The sequence below is a fragment of the Lutra lutra genome, chromosome 8, assembly GCF_902655055.1.
Source record: "Lutra lutra chromosome 8, mLutLut1.2, whole genome shotgun sequence".
NCBI lineage: Eukaryota > Metazoa > Chordata > Mammalia > Carnivora > Mustelidae > Lutra > Lutra lutra.
In genome coordinates, this window is record NC_062285.1 from 66,773,267 (window position 1) to 66,794,662 (window position 21,396).

The 21,396-nt window shown below is 35.0% G+C and overlaps 1 protein-coding gene across 3 annotated transcripts in view; it reads right to left on the minus strand.

The window, feature by feature from the left end:
• The window catches only part of CNTN1 (contactin 1), a 375,956-nt gene that overhangs the window by 261,437 nt on the left and 93,123 nt on the right, over nucleotides 1-21,396 (minus strand). For all 3 annotated transcript variants that reach the window (XM_047742599.1, XM_047742600.1, XM_047742601.1), the window contains exon 2: nucleotides 20,846-20,893. The gene's annotated coding sequence lies outside the window, so the exon portion shown is untranslated. The remainder of the gene's footprint in view (nucleotides 1-20,845; nucleotides 20,894-21,396) is intronic.

Below are 21,396 nucleotides of genomic sequence, written 5' to 3' on the forward strand. Positions count from 1 at the left end.
CAAAATATCTTTTCTGAGTTCCAGACCATCAGTCTAATGATATACTCTAAATTTACACTTAGGTAACTAACAGGCATCTCAAACTCAGGCAGTCCACAATTGAATTCATGACTTTTCTCCCAAAATTTATTTCCTCCAATTTTCCCTCTTCTGGTTAATGGTACCAGTCTCTATGTACACTAGAAACCGAGATGTGATATTTTATATTTTCTTCTTCTACGACCACTAGTTTATTGGTCTGTACTTGATAAATATACACTGAATATATCTATTCCTTTCTCTCGTCACTACCATTAACCTAATCCAAACCATCATGATCCCTTTCTTGATGTTTTACAGTAACTTCCTAAACAGATTTCCTTACATAATCCATATCAAATGCCCTAGAAGGATATTTTTCAAGTGAAATTGTCATCCTATTATTTACAGGTTTAAAATCCTCCAGGGTTTTCCCACTTCAACTAGGATGCTATTCTATATCTTCAACAGGACATAGCAACTCTGTCTCATCACTAGTCTCATCTCATATTATTCTGCCTTCATTCACTACATTCCAATCGCTCTGGTCCCCTTCCTGTTCTGTCTTAATGTACACATTCTGCACAGACTGCTCTCTTGGGCTAGAATGTTTTTCCCCCAGCTCTTCACCAACTTCATCTCATCTTTGAGGTTGTACCTTAAAATGCACTTCCCTGGGAAATGTTCCTCTGGGAAATCATCCTCCTAACCCTCCTCCTTTCAGGCGAGGTTAGGTATCTTGTGATTCATTCTCACAATACCTGCACTTTTTCTGGATAGCACGTATGGCAATCATAATTACTTACTTATATAATTGCTTATTTAATGCCTAACTCTCCTGATGTCAGAGATCACATTTGTCTCACATTTTATCTCTGCTTATTTATCACTATATTTGGCATATAGAGGATACCAAAAATATTTTTTGAAATGATGAATGAATGAATCAGTGACACATTTTGTGAATGTATTAGCTACTAATTAACTGTACTAGCTATTAAGACCTGATTCTTTAGGATGCAGAATTGGCAAATATAAGGTTGGCCAAATATATCTGGCCTTCCCTCTTCCAAATAGTTTATATTCAACTTCATACCTTTGACTATGGATTCTTACATCTTTAGTTTCTCTCTAAAATAAGCTGTTCCTTTGTCCCAGTATTTTCCCCTCCTTGCCTTACCAAGTCTGCCCTAATCTTTCATTCTACTTTGATTCTTAAATGAAATTTTAAAGATTTTATTTATTTATTTGACAGACAGAGATCACAAGTAGGCAGAGAGGCAGACAGAGAGAGGAGGAAGCAGGCTCCCTGCTGAGCAGGGAGGCCGATGTGGGGCTCGATTCCAAGACCCTGAGATCATGACCTGAGCCGAAGGCAGAGGCTTAACCCTCTGAGCCACCCAGGCGCCCCTCTACTTTGATTCTTGATGTTTATCATCCTGACCTCTTTCACTAATGCTATGTCACTTGTTCTGACTTTGTGTCCAAACACATCTTCGCTTGAAGGAGAGCTTCATTTTCTCCATGTCCCTACTTAAATTCTTTCCCTGTTGAATTTATTTTTGTCTCAGATACTCATCATGCATCTGAGCCCAAGTCAGAACATTGATCAACCATTATTAATTCTAATTAACTCCAGCTTGATTTTTTCATTCTACTTTCCTGGAGAAGCTCACCGCGGCATCACAAGACTCTTCCTTGATGGTCTCTGTTGCTGTAATTTACATGACATGGATGTCTGGAAAGCTCTTTTATTTATTTATTTTTTATTTTATTTATTTATTTGACAGATAGAGATCACAAGGAGGCAGAGAGAAAGGGGGAAGCAGGCTCCCCGCTGAGCAGAGAGCCCAACGCGGGGCCTATCCCAGGACCCTGAGACCATGACCCGAGCCAAAGGTAGAGGCTTTAACCCACTGAGCCACCCAGGTACCCCTTGGAAAGCTCTTTTAAAACACAGTCTCCAGGTCCCACTTTGAGAAATTCTGATATATAAAATATGGGGAAAAGCCTCCAAATTTGTATTTCTAGCAAGCTACTGGGTCATGCAGATGCTGGGAGTCTTGGAATCAAACTTTGAATAACACTACTGTAATAGTGTGAGACAAGTTTGTTAAAATCTGGTGGAAGTTGGCTGTCAGGTTTTGAAAACACCATGATTGCTTTAACTTTTCTACAATCTGATTATCACCATCTAAGCTGCCTTTCTACATTTACTGTTTAAGCCAACAGTCTCCTTCTACAACTCATGAATGCCCCCCTGTTTAAAGAGTTTTTCTATAACAAACATAACTGTTTGTTATCTTTTATGAGTAATTAAAAGCACAGTTTTATTCTGTTCGCTGATCATTGACCACAGTCAAATTGTCTTATGTTAGAAGATATGCCTTTTAGTGACCTAATATACAATATTTCATGTGCTGCAGCCTGGGGTTTGGATGTGGGCCTCACATTTAATAGCTAAAATTTCAGTTTATTCATCTGTCAAATTAAAAATATAATAATAGCCACACTAATAATACCTATCTCAGAGGAATGTTGCATTGATCAGCTAAATGAAATAATTTTGGGGGAAAAAAAACCAGCACAACTGCATGCCTCACAAGAGCACAGAAAAAGCACTAAAACTGGCATTATGTTTTATGCTTTGTTTTACTCCATAGCATGTAGCAAAAACCTGGCATAAATTGGTGTTCAATAAAAGCTTAAAATTACAAGACTTAATGAGTGCCACAAAAGCTATAAACCCAGGTTGTTTAAAATTTTTAGTAACTCCTGATTTAATCAGGGTGCTCCAGAGAAACAAAAGTACCAAATATATATATGTGTGTATATATATACACATATATATACACCTACACATACATATGTATGAGATGTGTGTATGTACAACATACAGTGTATGTATGACATATAAAATCATATGTATAATATATAGAATATGTGTAAGTATGTATATTTAAAGAGATTTATTTTAAGGAATTGGCTCACATGATTGTGGGTGTACAGCAGGCAAGTAAGAAACCTCTAGGGTAGGCCAGAAGGCTAGAAACTTGGCAGGAGTTGATTCTGCAGACTTAAAGCAGAATTTTTTCTCTGGGAAACTTCAATGTTTTTTTCTTAAGGCCTTCAACTGATTGGATAAAATCTCTGACATTAGGATTACTAATTAGGATACTGATCCTGCTTTACTTAAAGTTAACTGATTTTAGATGCTAACCACATCTATAAAACACCTTCTCAACAACACATAGATTAGTATTTGATTAGATAACTGGGCACTACAGCTTAGTCAATTGACCCATAAAAAATAACCATTACAACTCCTTCCTATCTATAGGAAAAAAAATTCTCTCTTGGTAGTTAGGGATTTCCATGATCTAATTCATTTCTCTCTTCAAATTCCTCCCTCCTCATTTGTGAGACTCATTTTTCAAGTTCCATCAATTTGTGAAGCCAATTATTCATCTCCATGGGAAGTACTTTCTCTTCCCTGTTCTCATAGTCATTGTAACTTTCCTGTATCCCTCTGTGTCATAATCCTCTATACATGAAATAATTTTTCTGTTTGTTAAGAGCGCCTTGATTATGGGCACTATGCTTTCTTTTTATTTTTATCCCCCATGGAGACTTTTCATATGATACTCAAAAGATGAGTGTTGAATGTATTAAATTATCTCCCAGCAAAAACTTTCAAATAATGGCTTTAACAATGATGTAAAATTTAATTCACTTCTTCTGAAGGAACAACATTTTAATAGTGTAACACACTAGCACACTGTGGATTCCCATTTTAAATAATGTCATGATTTACTAAAAAATAAAACATTTAACAGATATGACATTTAATATTTTTGGCAATATATCATGAGGGTAAAATACCAGGTGGACATATTTTTTTAATGACAATATTATGAGTTCAATTTAATTTAAATTATATATTTTCTCACTTTCCATTCAAGAAAAAAAAGGCAGTTATTCATTTTCAAATTCAAGGGGCAGAGTATAAAACAGCAGGAACTCAGGCAATTCAGCAATCCATCTATCTTGAGAGGAATAAAACACTATTCCACTCTGTACTGGCTGGCACAACTCTTCACCAACAATCCCCCATTTAGATATAAAAACAAACTGGCCTTTGTATTTTGTTTATGCTGTCACCGGGGCATTGCTCTCAAAGCACTTCAGCAATACAAAAATAATGTCGCTGTCTCTCACAGGCAAAGCTAAAAAATACTCACAAAAAGTGCTGCTCAAAGAGCATATTTATTTCCGCTGATTTCTTCATTGTGCAATGATACAGATATGAAACTAAATTGTTTATTTTTGTCAAGACACTGAATGTTTTTCTCATTTTACGTACCTCTAGGGAAAATCCTGGATTGCAGAACAGTTATTAGATATGTATAAGAGAAATGATCTAAATTTACCCACATGAAGTTCCTCCTTCCCCCTCTCCCATTCAGTATTTAAATTGCTAACCTAGTAAGGAGAGATGTGAACAGAAGCAATAATGTATTATAGGTGCAATGATAAGAATAAGTACTGAGTTCAGAGGAAGCAGAAAGGAGAAACTAGTATAATCAACCTGAGAAAGTAGGGAAGAAGAAGCTCGGGAAAGATTTCATTCGGTTGAGCATTGGGACAAGAGTAGATATTTCCAAATGGATAAGATGGAGGACAGAGGAGTTATTCCAGGAAGAGGAGGTCACTGAGAAGCATTAAGGAATGACACAGTGTGGCTCAAGCTATTTAAAGTACCACTGAGCATGACGTATGCCTTAGAGTGGATTTGATTCTGATCCCGTCAGTATCAAAATTTGATGTCCAAGTCCAACATGCTTCATGATCTGGTTTCATGTTATCTATACAACCTGAATCTATTCACACAGTAGGTGCTGCATAAATATTTACTTAATGAATATACCAATGAATAACATTTTCTAAGGATCAATAAGCAAGAAACTTTGCCAAAGCTTATGGAGAATAAAAACAAACAACTACAACTGAAGAAAAAAAAAGCAAAAAAAGTGGTCAAGACCTCATAGTCAGAAATATGACAATTCAAAAATGACAATGATAAAATCAATATAGTTTCATAGGTAAGCCTGTTTCCCCAATGCTGTCAGTGCTTATGCTGCTCATTCCTACTTTGTGTTTTGGTTCACAGTATTTCCCTTCTCTGCCTTCTTGAATACTTCAAGTTCCTTCCTTTACATATCCAGATCTTAGCTATCTCAAAGAAAAGAGGAAAAAGAGAAATAATAGTGATTGAATGTGTTTTTTTCTTCGTTGCCAAGCATTCTAAGTGCTTTATATAAAACATCTTATTTAATCCTCACAGCTTTTGAAGTGAGTAGACATGGTCTCCTTGTTTCAGCATGATAACCAATGCATAATTCAAACAGGTTAAGTAATATGCCCCCCAAAATATAAAGAGTGACTGGAGGAGCTAAGAGCTGAGCCCAGCTGTATCTCCTCTTTCAAAAATTTGTCTCACATGTTATTTTCTGGAGGAATCACTCTCTTAGGACACCATCCTCTGAACTCCTGAGGTCAGCATGCTGTTACACCCTAACTGTTAATGTTTTTCTAATTAATTCTTCAGGTTAATTCTATTCCCTTCTATGGATTATAAGATCTTTGATGAACAGAACCACATTTTATGTTCGTATGCATCACCGGTGAAACTCCAAACAGTGCTGATCCCATAGCAAATGACTTGCAATATCTGAGGGTTGATGAGGCTGCATCTTCAGGGGTTTTATCCCTTATGTCATGTCAGTACAACCCTCCCCCTTCCCATAATGACTCATCGACTATTGCCGGTGCTCAGTGGGGAGATACAGGTAGGTCATTTTCTGATATGTAGTGTTCCATCAGAGTCAATTCTTGTATATCTTAACAAAGTGATTTCTGTATTACCTTATAGTTTGGGTACTCTGTGAGCCGGCACAAGCTACCTATTTCACAAGCAATTTACGAAGATAAAGAATGATTGTGTGTGTGAATAAATGCTACAGACTTTAGAGTAATGAAATACAGATTTATGTTAATAATACTTAAGGAAATAATCTACTTGTGTTTCTTAGTTCTTATCAAATTTCTCCCTGAATTAATCTGATAATTGAGTCAATGTCCATTTCAAATGAAAAACAAACCAACAACAACAACAACAAAACAGTGCCCATATGTTTTTTAATCAGCCTGCTACAGAAAATGACCCAACTTTGGTCACGAGAGCATTAATAAATGAAATAGTGGGAATCTGGATATATTGAGGGGTGATAAAGGTAAGCCATAACACTGTAGTACATACAACTTGCACAGGTAATAAACCATTTCTGGAGGTAGTACAATGACATGATTTAGGTAAAATGAAAGATAATTGATGGCATCTCAAAAGTGATCACCTTTTCAATTAAAATGTAAAAAGGAAACAGTTGATAAATTACATATATATCATATGCATCAATGTGTGCAAATAATTCTAAATTTGTCCAATATGGCTCCCCAAAAGGGTAGAAAATTAGTTCCAATGGCAACAAGTAATAAAAAGTGTTGTAATGGGGTGCCTGGGTGGCTCAGTGGGTTAAAGCCTCTGCCTTCTGCTCAGGTCAGATCCCAAGTTCCTGGGATCAAGCCCCGCATCGGGCTCTCTGCTCCGCAGGGAGCCTGCTTCCTCCCCTCTCTCTCTCTGTGCCTGCCTCTCTGCCTACTTGTGATTTCTCTCTCTCTGTCAAATAAATAAAATCTTTTTTTTTTTTTTAAGATTTTATTTATTTATTTGACAGACAGAGATCACAAGTAGGCAGAGAGGCAGGCAGAGAGAGAGGAGGAAGCAGGCTCCCCGCTGAGCAGAGAGCCTGATGTGGGGCTCGAACCCAGGACCTGGGATCATGACCTGAGCCGAAGGCAGCGGCTTAACCCACTGAGCCACCCAGGCGCCCCAAATAAATAAAATCTTTAAAAAAAAAAAGTGTTGTAATAACACAACACAAAAATTTGAGAAAAATGTTCCTTCCTAACCTCCGCCATAGACTAGTGGAAAGCCTCTCATTAGTTGTGTCTAAAAGAAAAAGGCAGGGATTCCGTGGAGGGAAGTTTACCTGAGAATCAAGGACCAGCCATTATTTGCTGCAAAGCAGCCTCCCTCAAATTTGAGTTAGGGCATTTTTTGTTGGGAAACAGGCAAAGCTGGTTTTCTGGGATTTTTTTAACAGACAAATTTAAAAAGAATATTCAGAAAAAGAGTTGGAGAGAAGAATTTATGGTGAAACAAGACATTCACACTGCCCTCTCCTCCTCTGTTGTGTGGTCTGGGGTAGGAGAGGTAGACAGAAAACCCTGAGATTTGCAAGTGATTTTGAATGTGAGATGCTGGTTCTGCTCTTCTGCTGACAGGTTACTGAGCAGCAGAATCCCAGATATTTCCAGTGCTGCCACGGCCTGCGGACTGACCTGCTGTGAGGTGGCCAAGAGGCACAAATAAGGGAGAAAAGGGCAAAGTCCGCTCTAGTTTTCTATGGGAATTAGAGATGCACAGAGAGAATGGTGAGTTTTGGGTTAGGTTAAGTAGTCCACAGACCATGACTGGAAACTCTCACTAGGGATCAAATCTTATAAAAGGTAACCTGGCAGAATGAAGGGATAGCACTGTAATGGTCATAGCAGCTCACTTGACAAAAGAAGGGAATGTGGCCTCCTATCCAGTAAGACTGTCTTCCTCAAAAAGCTGCTAGGGAGACTCCCTAGCTTGACCATGACTCTTTGAGGATCATGATCCGTATGACCCTTAGAGGCAGCAAAGGGCATCAGCTGGATGTCAAGTGCCAAAGACGAACCAAATGTGGGCCTCAACAGCAGAAATCATACGTGTTGTACGAGTCTTTTCATGAACTCTATTTCCAGCTATGAAAGAACCTCAGAAACAAGGTGAGAAAAATGCCATTCCTATTTTGTTTTTTGGACAAAATGTAATGCCAGCTTCCTTAGCAGCTGACACCCTGTGGTAGTGTGTGTAACACTTCCCAAACATACAACTGGTGTCCAGTCGGATCATTACCACCCAAATTTACAGAATTGTATTTTCAAGTGTAAAAGAGGAAATTTTGTATTTATTTCTGAAATTTTTTACCTTGTTGGTTTGAGCTCAGTGTTATAATTGTAATGAGTTTGAATGTTGATTCTGCCATCTAAAATATTAGCTACTATTATATTATCACATTATATCATCACAGTTTCTTGTTACATTTAACTTTAACTTTCCCAGGTTTGCACTGCCCTAGTAGGAGACGACTGAGCTACCATTGCCATTGTATAAACTACAGCTCTGACACCAAATCTAACAAAGGACAAAAAGGAAAAAAATATAGATGTAGTCATAGGCGCTAAATAAATAAAACCCTAGCAAATCTAGCTCCAAAATGACTTAACTTAATTCTCTTTTGTGTAAAAGGATGGTTCAATGTTAGGAAATCTATGAATGCGATTAATGTGCACCATGGAGCAGAGAGAACAATTAAGCTGAGTACTGGGTGGGTCATGCATACAGTAGATTCATGCAATAGATAAAATATGTGCTACTGACAACAGCCTTGGGAAGCACTCAAGTGTGAACCTCTACAAAATATTAGCTGCATACAAGTCATGGGTGTGTAGAGGTATCTCAGGTTTAGATGGATCTAGAAATGTTAAGGTAGAAAATATCAAGGGTGTAAATATAAAAAGTAAGAATCTCATTAAGTTTTCATAGCTTATATTCTGGGAAAATATACACAAATATGCAAATAGTACAAAGCTATTGCAATAAACATTATTTCTAAATGAAACATTAGAAAAATAACATATAACCATGAGAATTGGCCAAATTATATAAGGTATAACTTTAAAATAATGTTTTTGAAGAATTTGTGACATGGAAAGTTTCAAAATTCAACACAATATAAGATGCAATGAAAAAAATAGGGTGTTAAAATTATGTATATATGACTTCAAAATATCTAAAGACGTTAATAAAGCTTATTTCGGAGATGCGAGATTATGAGTTATTTCTCTTGTTTTCCAATTTTTTCAAAGTAAATGAATTCTTTAACTTAAAGCACTCCTATTATAGACATATTTTCTGTAATTGTCATAAAAATCTTTTCATTATCCCTTTTGTCATATGAGGAGCATTAAATGGCTTGACTATACTCTTATAGGTGTCAGTGGAGACCTAAAATTCAAATTTAAGTTTCTTTAGGTTTTGGGCGATACAGACAAATGTATTCTTGCCTCACCATTTCTGAGAAGGAAACCCATCATTTCAAGTGTTTATGAAAATTTCTAAGCAATTTAAGTATTATTGACTGATAGGTGATTCAGTAATCAAAATGCAAATATATAGATTAGAATTTTATCTCCTCTCTTTGCCAATCTTCTGCTCAGAATAATATTAGTATGATAGCGGAAAATCATACCAGGATATTTTAAAAGCAGATTATGTTATCTACATATGGAAAAATCAATCTTAAAGTAATCACTAAATCAATAATTACATAGCAACTGATATTTATCTATAGGGCATTATGCTGAATAATCTGTGGAGGTTTGAAAGATGCAAAAGACAGAACTCTCTTACCTTATAGGTTTTATAATCTCACTTGGGATATATATATATATATATATATATATATATATACACACACACACATATATATATACATATATATGATATGTATATCATATATCATATGATTATATATCATATATCATATATATATGAAAAAGAAAATAATAAAGGTTTAGACTAAAATTAAGAATTCAGGACAAAGGGCGCCTGGGTGGCTCAGTGGGTTAAGCCGCTGCCTTCGGCTCAGGTCATGATCTCAGGGTCCTGGGATCGAGTCCCGCATCGGGCTCTCTGCTCAGCGGGGAGCCTGCTTCCCTCTCTCTCTCTCTCTGCCTGCCTCTCCGTCTATTTGTGATCTCTCTCTGTCAAAATTAAAAAAAAAAAAAGAATTCAGGACAAAGGGGGAAATTAAAATGTATTAAGTGTCTACTAGGTAGTGGGCACTGATCAGTGCTTCATATGTGTCACTCTGATGGGGCAGAACCTAAAAGAAAGAGGAGAAGCTTCTCTGGTGAACTTAAAAAGTCATCTGGAAAGAACTTCTTTTATTTTTTTATTTCTTTTATTAGCATATAATATATTATTTGTTTCAGAGGTACAGATCTGTGATTCATCAGTCTTACACAATTCACAGTGCTCCACCATAGCACATAGAGAGAGTCATTTAATTTGTCTATCCTAACCTAGTAGGCACCTATTTCCCTAAGGAAAGATAACAATAGCACCTTTTATGACCTGCTGAGCAGATTTTCTAAGAGGTAATTTGGGGTCAGAGAATGATCCTTTTGGACTTAAGGTTATTAGAACCTCTTTGAAGGATTTCTGTACTTGGTTGAGGTTGTTGGCAGGAGAGGATACCAGGAGCCTCAAAGGAATCACCATGAGGCAAGGGAGAGCATGGCCATAACCCAAGCTCAGAACCATGGTTTAGAGAATCCCAAGGAAAGGCTGAGGCTGGCAGTCTTTCTCCTGTCCTGGCCCACAGTATGACAGTGGACATTACAGGAACAATGGATGAGCATCTTCTAGATGACAGATGGAATTATGAAGCCCACAAGTGTGCAGGGATTTATTTTAATCAGGACATCCCAGTAGCAGTGCAAAATCATCAGTTAGAATGTGCTGGGGAACCAGTTTTCCATAGTAGCTCCATGTGTACTGACAGAAAGCAACAGATGGACTTCCTTCTGTCTGCTTGGGATTTAGTAAGCAGGGTAGCCCATATCTGAAGGAATAGTCCTCTGGGAATCTTGGGCAATGAAAGTGGACATAGAGAAGACTTCAAGATAGAAACTTTGGTTTCCTGCTAATACAGGCATGCTAATTCAAAGTTATATAAAAAAAAAGAAAGAAAGAAAGAAAGAAAGAAAGAAAGAAAGAAAGAAAGAAAGAAAGAAAAAAAGAAAGGAAGGAAGGAAGGAAAAAAACTGCAGTTGAATTCCAGTTGTTTTTATTTTTTTATGGTGAGTAAAAGCTCAGAGAAGATTTATGCTTTGTCTGAGGAGTCGTAGCTGGTATCGCAAAGCTAGGATTCAAACCAATTCTGTTTGACACTAATATTCTATCTCTACAAAAGAGATATCACAAGAAAATTATATATTTTTCAGATAAAACTATATATCTAGTAAGACCTAGTAAATTATTATTCACTAGTAATTAGTAAAATGTTTTCTTAAACTCCAGATAAATATCATTGTGCAACTCTGAAAGAATATAAAGCTTATGTTTTCATTATGAAAAGTTACAGTCATTTTATTTTATTCTTCACTGAATCTCAGACACTAAATCCCCTGTGCTGTCTTGGATTCCCTTTTATTGAATAAGGAATTCTTGTTCTGATGAAATGGAATAAAAAGTCATGAGATTTTCTTACATTAGAAATTTCTTACATTACACGCTTGAAAAATAAAGCAATAGCTTTGAATATGTATTCTATAATTCATTCTAATATAATTGATGAGGAACTCAACTTATTAAACATCCAAAATAATTCAATTGTGTAACAGAAATAACAAGAGTCTGCCAAGACTTACTATAATAAATAGGCTTTAATGACACTGCAAGATACACTAGGTCTGTAATGCTTTTCCCAGTGTTTGGAAAGTGCCAAACAGAATAGTGAGCACAAATTTGGTGCTAAACAAATTACTTTTATTTGATGATAGCTGCCAGGTCCTATATAAACTGTAGCATTTAGGAGAGTCCATGGAATTGTTGAAAAAGTCATATAAGATACAAGTTATGGAGATATAAAGGTTTTTAAGTGACAAACAAATGGGAGATGTCATCTTACAAATAAGATTAAAGGTATGACATTGGGGAGGGTATGTGCTATGGTGAGTGCTGTGAAATGTGTAAGCCTGATGATTCACAGACCTGTACCCCTGGGGCTAATAATACATTATATGTGAATGAAAAAAAAAAAAGATTAAAGGTTGACTACACTTACAAATAACAACTGATGAAAGAGTGATATAAATAGATACCAATACAGAAGAATAGTTTTTTTTTAATATATCCCCAATGCCTGGAATACAATGTGGGGTATACTGAACAACACAGAGAACTGACAATGGTTATTTGCTGAATAAATAGATAGTTAAATATATTATACATTTACTTATGTTCATATTTGTTAGATATTAGAAATATCACATTGTATTTAAAAGTTGAGTGAAAAAATACAAATAAGACCTTCACAATAATACATAATCGGAAGAGAAAAGTGAGTAGAATGAGGGAGAAGCTATTCACAGAGAAAGGGAATCTTTCAGATAGATCCCATATCCCAAAAACTTCTGGCTTCTATTTGAGATATTTACAAGTCAACCATTAACCTAATTGCCTTTAGTAGAGCAGAGTCTTATTTTTCTAGCTCCTGCCAGTTCTTTGTTGTTGGAATTCTGCAGTTTCATTTTTGTGTTTGGATGTAATTTTCTTGTAATTTATCCTGTTTCAGTTTCCTTGTCTACCAGGATATGACAATTAGGTATTTTTCAACAATTCTAGAAAATTCTCTGCAATTACTTCTTCAAATATTTCCTTATTTCTATTTTCTCCATTTAGAACACTAATTGCACACATTATATCTTCATTCTGTTCATCTGTTCCATGATCCATCCATATTTTCTCTGGTAATTTCTACCTTTTTTCTCCCTATGATGTATCTCTCTTTGATGCCTATTTCTTTGGATCACAAATTATCTCTTTAGCTGGGTCAATTCTACTAAACTGTTCTTTAAGTTTGTAGTTTTGATTGTGATATGTTTCATTTCTATTAGATTCTTTTCCAAAACTTCTCATTTTTACACTCCCTAGATCCTTGCTCATATTTTCAAACTTTTTTTCTTTAAATATATTTGGGTGGTTAGAATAATGCCCCCCCATCCTCCTCACTCAACCACCCCACCCCCCACAGGATGGCCATTACCTAATTTTCCAAACCTGTGAGTATGTTACTTAACACAGCAAATAGGACTTCACAGATGTGATCAAGGTAAGCTCACTTGAGATGGTGAGATTATCCTGCATTGTCTGGATGGGCCCAGTCTAATCACATGAGCTCTTAAAAACAGAAGAGAAAAGCAGAAGAATGGGATAGTGAGATGAAATGTAAAAAGAACTCGACTACTGTTGTTGGCTTTAGAAAGATAAGGATGGGGCCATGAGCCAAGAAATGCAGCAGGCTCTAAGCTCTGAGAGCAAACTTCAGTTTATAGTCAGCAAGAAAATGGAGACTCCAGTCCTTAACAACCATAAGAAATTGAACTCAGTCAATAATTTGAATAAGCAGGAAACTGATACTCCCTTGCAGCATCCAGAAAGGATATAATCTGCCACTCTTAGTTTTAGTCCATGTTAACCATACTGGAGTTCTAATCTATAGAATTGTAAAATAATAATTTTGTGTGGTTTTAAACCATTCAGTTTGTAACAATTTATTAGCAGCAGTGGAAAATTGTTCTAGATTTCAGTATCAGAAGTGAGCTGTTGCTGTAACAAATATCTACAAATTGGAATTGATTTTGCTATCAGGCAGCAGGCATAGACTAGAAGAATTCTGAGAAACATGAAAAAAAGTCAAGATTTCTTTGAATAGACTGTTAACAGAAATATGGGTGTTAAAGACTGTCCAAGAGGGCTCTGAAGGAAATGAGAACATGTTATTGGAAACCAGAAGAAAAGGGATTTTTTTTTTTAATAGTGGCAGAAAACTTAGCAGGACTGTGTCATGCAATTATGTGGAAAGCAAGGCTTGTAAGCAATGAATCTCACTATTCAGCTGAAAAGATTTCCAAGGAAAAAAAGGTACAGACTGATTTTTTCTTTCTCCTTAGTGTAAAATGTGAGAGAAGAGAGATAAATTGATGAAGGAATTGTTAAACAAAAAGAAACCAGGACTTGATGATTTTGGAAATTCTTAACCTACCTGTATTACAAAGAGGCTAAAATTAAGAGATTATTTTGAATTTAATTTTTATTTAAAATTAAGAGACTAGTTTTCTAAGATTCTTCAAAAAGATCAAAAGATCAGAGTGTTTAGTAGCAAAAAAGACTCTTTGAAGAGATTAAGGAAGGGATCATAGATCTTAGATCCCCTTAGCCACCTCAGCAGAAGCCAAAAATAATGTGGAAACTTCTTTGGAAAGATCTCTTGGTGAGCCTCTTATCTGATGGAGTGAATCTTGTGACATCCATGGAAGACCCACAGAGTTCTTAAGAATTTTCTACAACCAGAGATACTGTTAACTTGAACTGGAAGGGGTCAGAGAGGTATGATGTGAGAAAACCTGCAATTGCCGGCTTTGAAGCGGGGTGGGGTGGGGTGGGAGGAACCAAAGCCAAGGCATGTGGTAGCCAACTGCAAGCTAGAAGAAATCCTCAGCTTAGAGCCAGCAACAAAGCAAGGAAATAGTCCTACAACCATAAGGAATGAGTTCTGCCCAGAAGCCAAATGAATAGGAAACTGATCCAATTCTCCTCTGGAGTCTCCAGAATGAAATGCATCCTGCCTGCAATTTGACTGTATCTGGTGACACTTGTACTATTACTAGATTACTAACCTATAGAAGGGTAAGGTGATAAATCTTGTTGTTTTACAACACTAAGTGTATGGTAATTCACTACAGAACAATAGAAAATTAATACAATATTAAACATACTTCTTTTTTTCCAAATCTGATCATTCCAGTATAATATACCTTTGTAAAACTTTATTTTCTATCATTTTCCAGCCTTCTTTTAAGTCCATTTTTATCTATATGCTTTGTAATTTTTGAATTAACTAATTTAGTTCAAAATTTATCTTCAGAACATTGAATTTAGATTCATACAGCAAATTACTTCTTTTGCTCCTTCCCATTTACTATGAATCTGGATCCATTCTAAATAAATGGATGGAATGTGTTGGATCAGATGAATTCTACAACCAAACCTCAATGAAGGCTGGCCCAAAGTTCTGAATTGAAAGAGCAAATCTGTGTCACTTCACTCAGTGTCGAAGTCTAGATAAGCATGCTTTCTGATACACCTTCGTAGTGGCAGGTTTATTTCTTGGACACCCTTACTCTTAGAGTTTTGTCCTTAAGGATCCTGGTTTTCTGAGACATCCTCCTATTAGACTTGGGCTAGCCCTAGGCTTCGCCTTCTGTCTCCAGCTTTGGCCTTTGTTACTTCTCAGGTTTGCTGCTTTTGCTTCATTTTTATCCTCTTTAGAGTCTTTATTTTCCTACCATCTCAGAAAGGCATTTAAAGATTTTTTTTTTAAGATTTTATTTATTTATTTGAGAGAGAGTGAGAGCATGAGAGGGGAGAAGGTCAGAGGGAGAAGCAGGCTCTCCGCAGAGCTGGGAGCCGGATGTGGGACTCAATCCCGGGACTCCGGGACCATGACATGAGCCGAAGGCAGTCGCCCAACTGACTGAGCCACCCAGGCGCCCTCAGAAAGGCATTTAAAAAGAATTGCTTTATAGTCATGTTTTTAGTTTTTCATTCAACAACTGCCAGGAAAGGAACTCTCTCTCCATAGTCTTTAAAACCCACCTAAATTTATTTTTATAAATTAAAATAATACATTTCATTGCCTGTATAACACAGGTTTTATTACCTTAAGTAAAACTGTTAACAAAGTGATAGCTTTTCTAATCAACTTCTTAATATATTTAACAAGTAACATTCTTTTTTTCCCTAAAGATTTTATTTATTTATTTGAAGGAGAGAAAGAGGGCAGGGAGGAAGTACAGAGAAGGAGACTCTCCACGGAGCAGGAACCCACCATCGGGCTCCCATGGGTTGGGGGATGCTCAATCTCAGGACTCTGGGATCAAGACCTGAGCAGAAGGCAGACACCTAACCAACTGAGCCACCCAGGCACCTCAATAAGTGACATTCTTGTGGTACTGATGTCAAGAAAGATAAATAGCAAATCAGAGTCAATATGTTTCAAATTTTGAATTCCTACTTGCTAAAAATAGATTGATAGCACATTATGTGAAGACCCTCCTCCAGACTCAAAATGAAGAAAAAAAAAATCACATCTTTTGAGAATCAAATTCTAAGAAATCTAAAACCTACTGTTAGTCTTTGTACTAACTTTATATTTTTCAAAAATACTGATTAAGCTTAAATCTAAATTTAGAAAGTATATCTTCTTTTAGGTTTATAAAGATCTATATTCCCTTATTGATATTTATGAGCAGTCCTGATCTACTGAATCAGAAGTAATCCTATACTTTGTGCTTCTACAGCAAGGAATTATACTATGCTATAACTTGTTTACACATTTTTTGAACTAGACTATGATCCTCTTGAAAAGAAAAACTGTATCTATTAAAAATAGTGTGGTAGGTCCAGAATTTAGCACTGAATTATGTACTGAATAAATATCTGACGAATTTAATCTGAGTGAAAATGTTTAGCAAAATGCAAGAAGTTTATAATCCTGTGGTACACATCATTTCAACTTGTACTTTTTAAACTAATTCTAAGACAAAACTCTTATAGTGTTATAAAAAATATTATAGTATTATAAGCCAGCCTTAGTGGGACATTGCTCCAAATGAACTAACTGGAGAGTTTCCTTTCTTTCTTTCTCTACCTGTTTGTCATCTAATTCACATGTTTTATTACACAAGGAATGAAGTTTTCATTCTGAAATAAAAAGTGATTTTAAATTGTATTTTACCTGAAACATTGTTAACAAGATAATATCCAGTAAAAGAAGATCAATGTTTTCAGCATTTAAAATAAATGTTTTATAGAGGTGAGTTTAAAGCAATTTGCATTTACTTTCCTTAAAAAAAAAATTAAGGTTATATTGCCAAAGAAATAAATCCCAAACAAACAAAAACTTTGAGAGTTTAGAGAGTTTTGGAAGTTTAGAGAGACTATTATTCAGGTTGCACCATCTTACATACATTTTTCAGGCTTCCATAAATATATTTTATTTTTAAAATGTTCAACTAAAAATGGTGTTTCAAATATGAGCCCCTAAAAGGCAACCAAATTGGTAAGTGAGAAGTAAAACTTTCACTCTTTGTCAATAACACAATACTGTATTTACAAAACCCTAAAGACTCCACCAAAAAACTACTAGAACATCAGTAAAATGAACTCAGTAAAATCTCAGGCTACAAAATCAATGTACAGAAATCTGTTGCAGGCCTATACATTAATAGCAGAAGCAGCAGAAAGAGAAATTAAGAAAATCGCATTTAAAATTGCACCAAGAAAATAAAATGCTAAGAAATAAATTTAGCCAATTTCTACTCTCAAAACTATGAAACACTAATGAAAGAAATTGAAAATGACAGAAAAAAATAGAAAGACATTCCATGCTCATGGATTAGAAGACCAAATATTGTTAAAATGTCTATGATACCCAAAGCAACCTACACATTTAATGTAATCACTATCAAAATACCAAAAGCATTCTTCACAGAACTAGAACAAACAATCCTAAAATTTGTATAGAACCACAAAAGACCCTGAATAGTCAAAGCAATCCTGAAAAAGAAAAGCAAAACTGGAGGCATCACAATTCCAGACTTTAAGTTATATTACAAATCTGTAGTAAGCAAAACAGACACAAAAACAAACACATAGTCAGTGGAACAGAATAGAAAACCCAGAAATAAACATAATTATATGGTCAATTAATTTTTGATAAAAGAGGAAAAAATATTCAATGGGAGAAAGTCTCTTCAACAAGTACTATTGGGAAAACTGGACAGCTACATGCAAAAGAATGAAATTGGACCACTTCCTTACACCACACACAAAAATAAGTTCAAAGTGGGTTAAAGACCTAAATATGAGACTTGAACCCAAAACAGTCCTAGAAGAGAGCCCAGGCAGTAATTTCTCTGACATCAGCCATAGCAACTTTTTTCTAGATATCTCCTGAGGCAAGGAAAATAAAAGCTAAATCAAGCTATTGGAACAACATCTAAATAAACAGCTTCTGCCAACAAAGGAAACAATCAACAAAACTAAAAGGCAACTTATGGAATGGGAGAAGATATTTGCAAATGACATATCTGAAAAGTACTAGTATCCAAAATATACAAAGAACTTACACAACTCAAAACCAAAAAAAAAAACAAAAAACCCCAAATAATCCAAATAAAACGGCAGAAGACATGAACAGACATTTTTCCAAAGAAGACATATAGATGGCCAAAAGACACGTGAAAAGATATTCAACATCATTCATCATCAGGGAAACACAAATCAAAACTACAGTAAGATGTCACTTCACACCTGTCAGAATGGCGAAAATAAAAAATACATAACAATCAAAAAGACATAATAATCAAAAAGACATAACAAGTGTTAGAAAGACTGTGGAGAAAAAGGAACCCTCATTCACTTTGGTAGAAATATAAACTGGAGCAACCACTGTGGAAAACAGTATGAAGTTTCCTGAAAGAGCTAAAAATAGAACTACCCAATGATCCAATAATAGCACTACTAGTTTTTCACCCCCAAAACACAAAAACATGAATTCAAAGGGATACATGCACCCCTATGTTTATTACACATTATTTACAATACACAAATTATGGAAGCAGCCCAAGTGCCCATCGATGGATGAATGGATAAAGAAGATATATAATGGAATATTATTTTTTTATAATGGAATATTATTCAGCCATAAAAAAGAATGCAATCTTATCATTTGCGAGGACATGGATGGAAGTAGATGGAGTAGTTGCTAAGTGAAGTCAGTCAGTCAGAGAAAGATAAATGCCACATTATTTCACTCACACGCAGAATTTCAGAAACAAATCAAACAAGCAATGGAAAAAAAAGGGAAAAATAGAAAATAAAACAAAACAAAACAAGAAACATTCTTAACTATAGAGAACAAACTAAGGGTTACCAGGTGTGAGGGCAGGGAATGGGTGAAATAGGTGATGGGGATTAAGAGTACATTTATCATGGTTAGTCCTGAGTACTGTATAGAATTCTTGAATCATATATTGTATATCTGAAACTAATATAATGCTATATATTAACTATACTGGAATTAAAATTAAAAACTTAAAAAAAGAAAAAGAAAATTTTAAAAAACACCCTTATGTGCTTCTATTTTTATAGTAATCCTTCCATTGTTATCACCCCCTCTAAAGTCTTTTTAAAAATACATCTAATGAAATTAGAGCCCAATCTTCAACTTTTTTCTTCATGTAACATTTTATGTCCATAGATATATGAATGTGGGGCCTCATTGATATTTCAGGTACAAAAAAGAAAAACCAAACTCACTCTGTTCTCTAACAATACTCCCCTTTCATCAGTTTTGCAATTTTCTTTTTTGCTCTAAGAATAAACTTGAAACCATCTCTGCTCTTCCTTCCCCTTTATTCTTTTATCTAACCTATCATAAAGACCTGTCATATTTGTTTGCTTTCATGTCTTCTGGTAATAGCATGCCTCTCTATTTCCACTGCCTCTATGAGGATTAGGTTGTCATTTCATGCCTTGAAAGGACTACATAATTTTCCATGATTCCTCCTAATTCTAGCATTTTATTGCTAATTGTTTTTTTTTAACTTGTTACTCTGACTAGATTGTGGATTATTGTACTCAACAACAACAGTAAAAATCCAGCTTAGTATTTTTTAACTAGAGAACAATATAGATGAAACTGGAATAATCACTTAGTATTATCCACCAAAATAGGTCTATAACCTCCATCTGCTCTGGCTGCACAATTTTTATTACATTTTCCTCAAATACTCTTCATTCCAACTTGTCACTTGAGCATAGTGTATACCTAGATCATCTTTCACAATTTTGTTAAATGGTCTCAATACTGCAAAAAATCCCCTTATTGTCCTATCAATCCAAAATTCACAAAATGCTGTTTAACTCTTACATTCTCTAGGCATTTTATATAGTGGGAGGAAACCAAAACTTGGTGTTGGATAGACCTCAGCTTGTAACCATGCCACTCACTACCACATGACTTTAGATAGGCCTTAGGTTTCTCATTATAAAATGAGATTTATAATAATGACAATAATAATAATACTTTGGCTTCAAGAATTTGTGAGGATTGTATGACATAAAGCATTTCATAAAGTGTTTAGTAGAGTGCCTAAACTATAATGCTAAGTAAACAGTATTATTATTGTTGTTATTATTATTAATTCCATGATAGTCCCTATTACTCAGCTCACATTTGATAACTCATTCCAACATCTGTTAACTCAGCCACATTGAGCACTACACTATTTGGTATTAATTTTTCTCTAATTGTTTTGTATGTTTGCACAGTGATTTACTCATATGGGTATTAGCAGAAAGGACATTTATTAAGTCATCAAGCAATTTATCATATGTTTTTATATTTTTTAATTTTTTATTTAAAATCTAGTTAGTTAATATATAGTGTAATATTGGTTTCAGGAGTAGAACTTAGTGATTCATCACTTACATATAACATTCAGGGCTCATCACAACTGCCCTCTTTAATACCCATCACCCATTATTCCATCCTCTGCCTCCAGCAACCTCAGTTTGGTCTCTATAGTTAAAAGTCTCCTATGGTATGTCTCCCTCTCTTTCTTTTTTCTTTTTTTTCTTTAATTTTTTAAAATTGAGAAATATTACAGAAAGTTAAAACAGAACCAATATCATTATCAATATCATTATTTTTATTCTTTAAAACACACACACACACACACACTCTCTAAGTAAACAGCTTACCTTAAGATTGCTCTGAATTCAGCTTCAGAAATTATCCCAGTTGGATATCTATAAATCAATAATTATGAAATTACAGTTAATTAGCTTGAAGGTAAAGATATTTTTACCTTATATGATTTTTAACATTTTTTACAAAAAAAATAGATGCATTTTAATCCTCTACAAGTTTTTGTTTGTTGCTTTGACCATTGCAGTCAAGTTTTAGCATATTTGTAAAATACGTTTATAGAATTAGCAAACACTTTTAACTGAAAGGGATTCAAATTTTGTTATTGTTTGCAAAGCCTATTGATGGTTTATAGCCAAAATATCCTCTTATTCACCATTACTGAACTGAACTAAAAATTAACATTTTAAATAAAACAGAGTAAGAACTGCTGAATTGGTCCCACTTTATTATACTGAACACTAAACTGGAATTTATTTTAGAGAAGCCTGTATATACACCATATCCAACATACATATACTGTGTATGTGTGTACATGTATTTCTCATAATATGTATACATATTGGTAGATGGCACAGTAATACTCATACAAACACAAATTTAA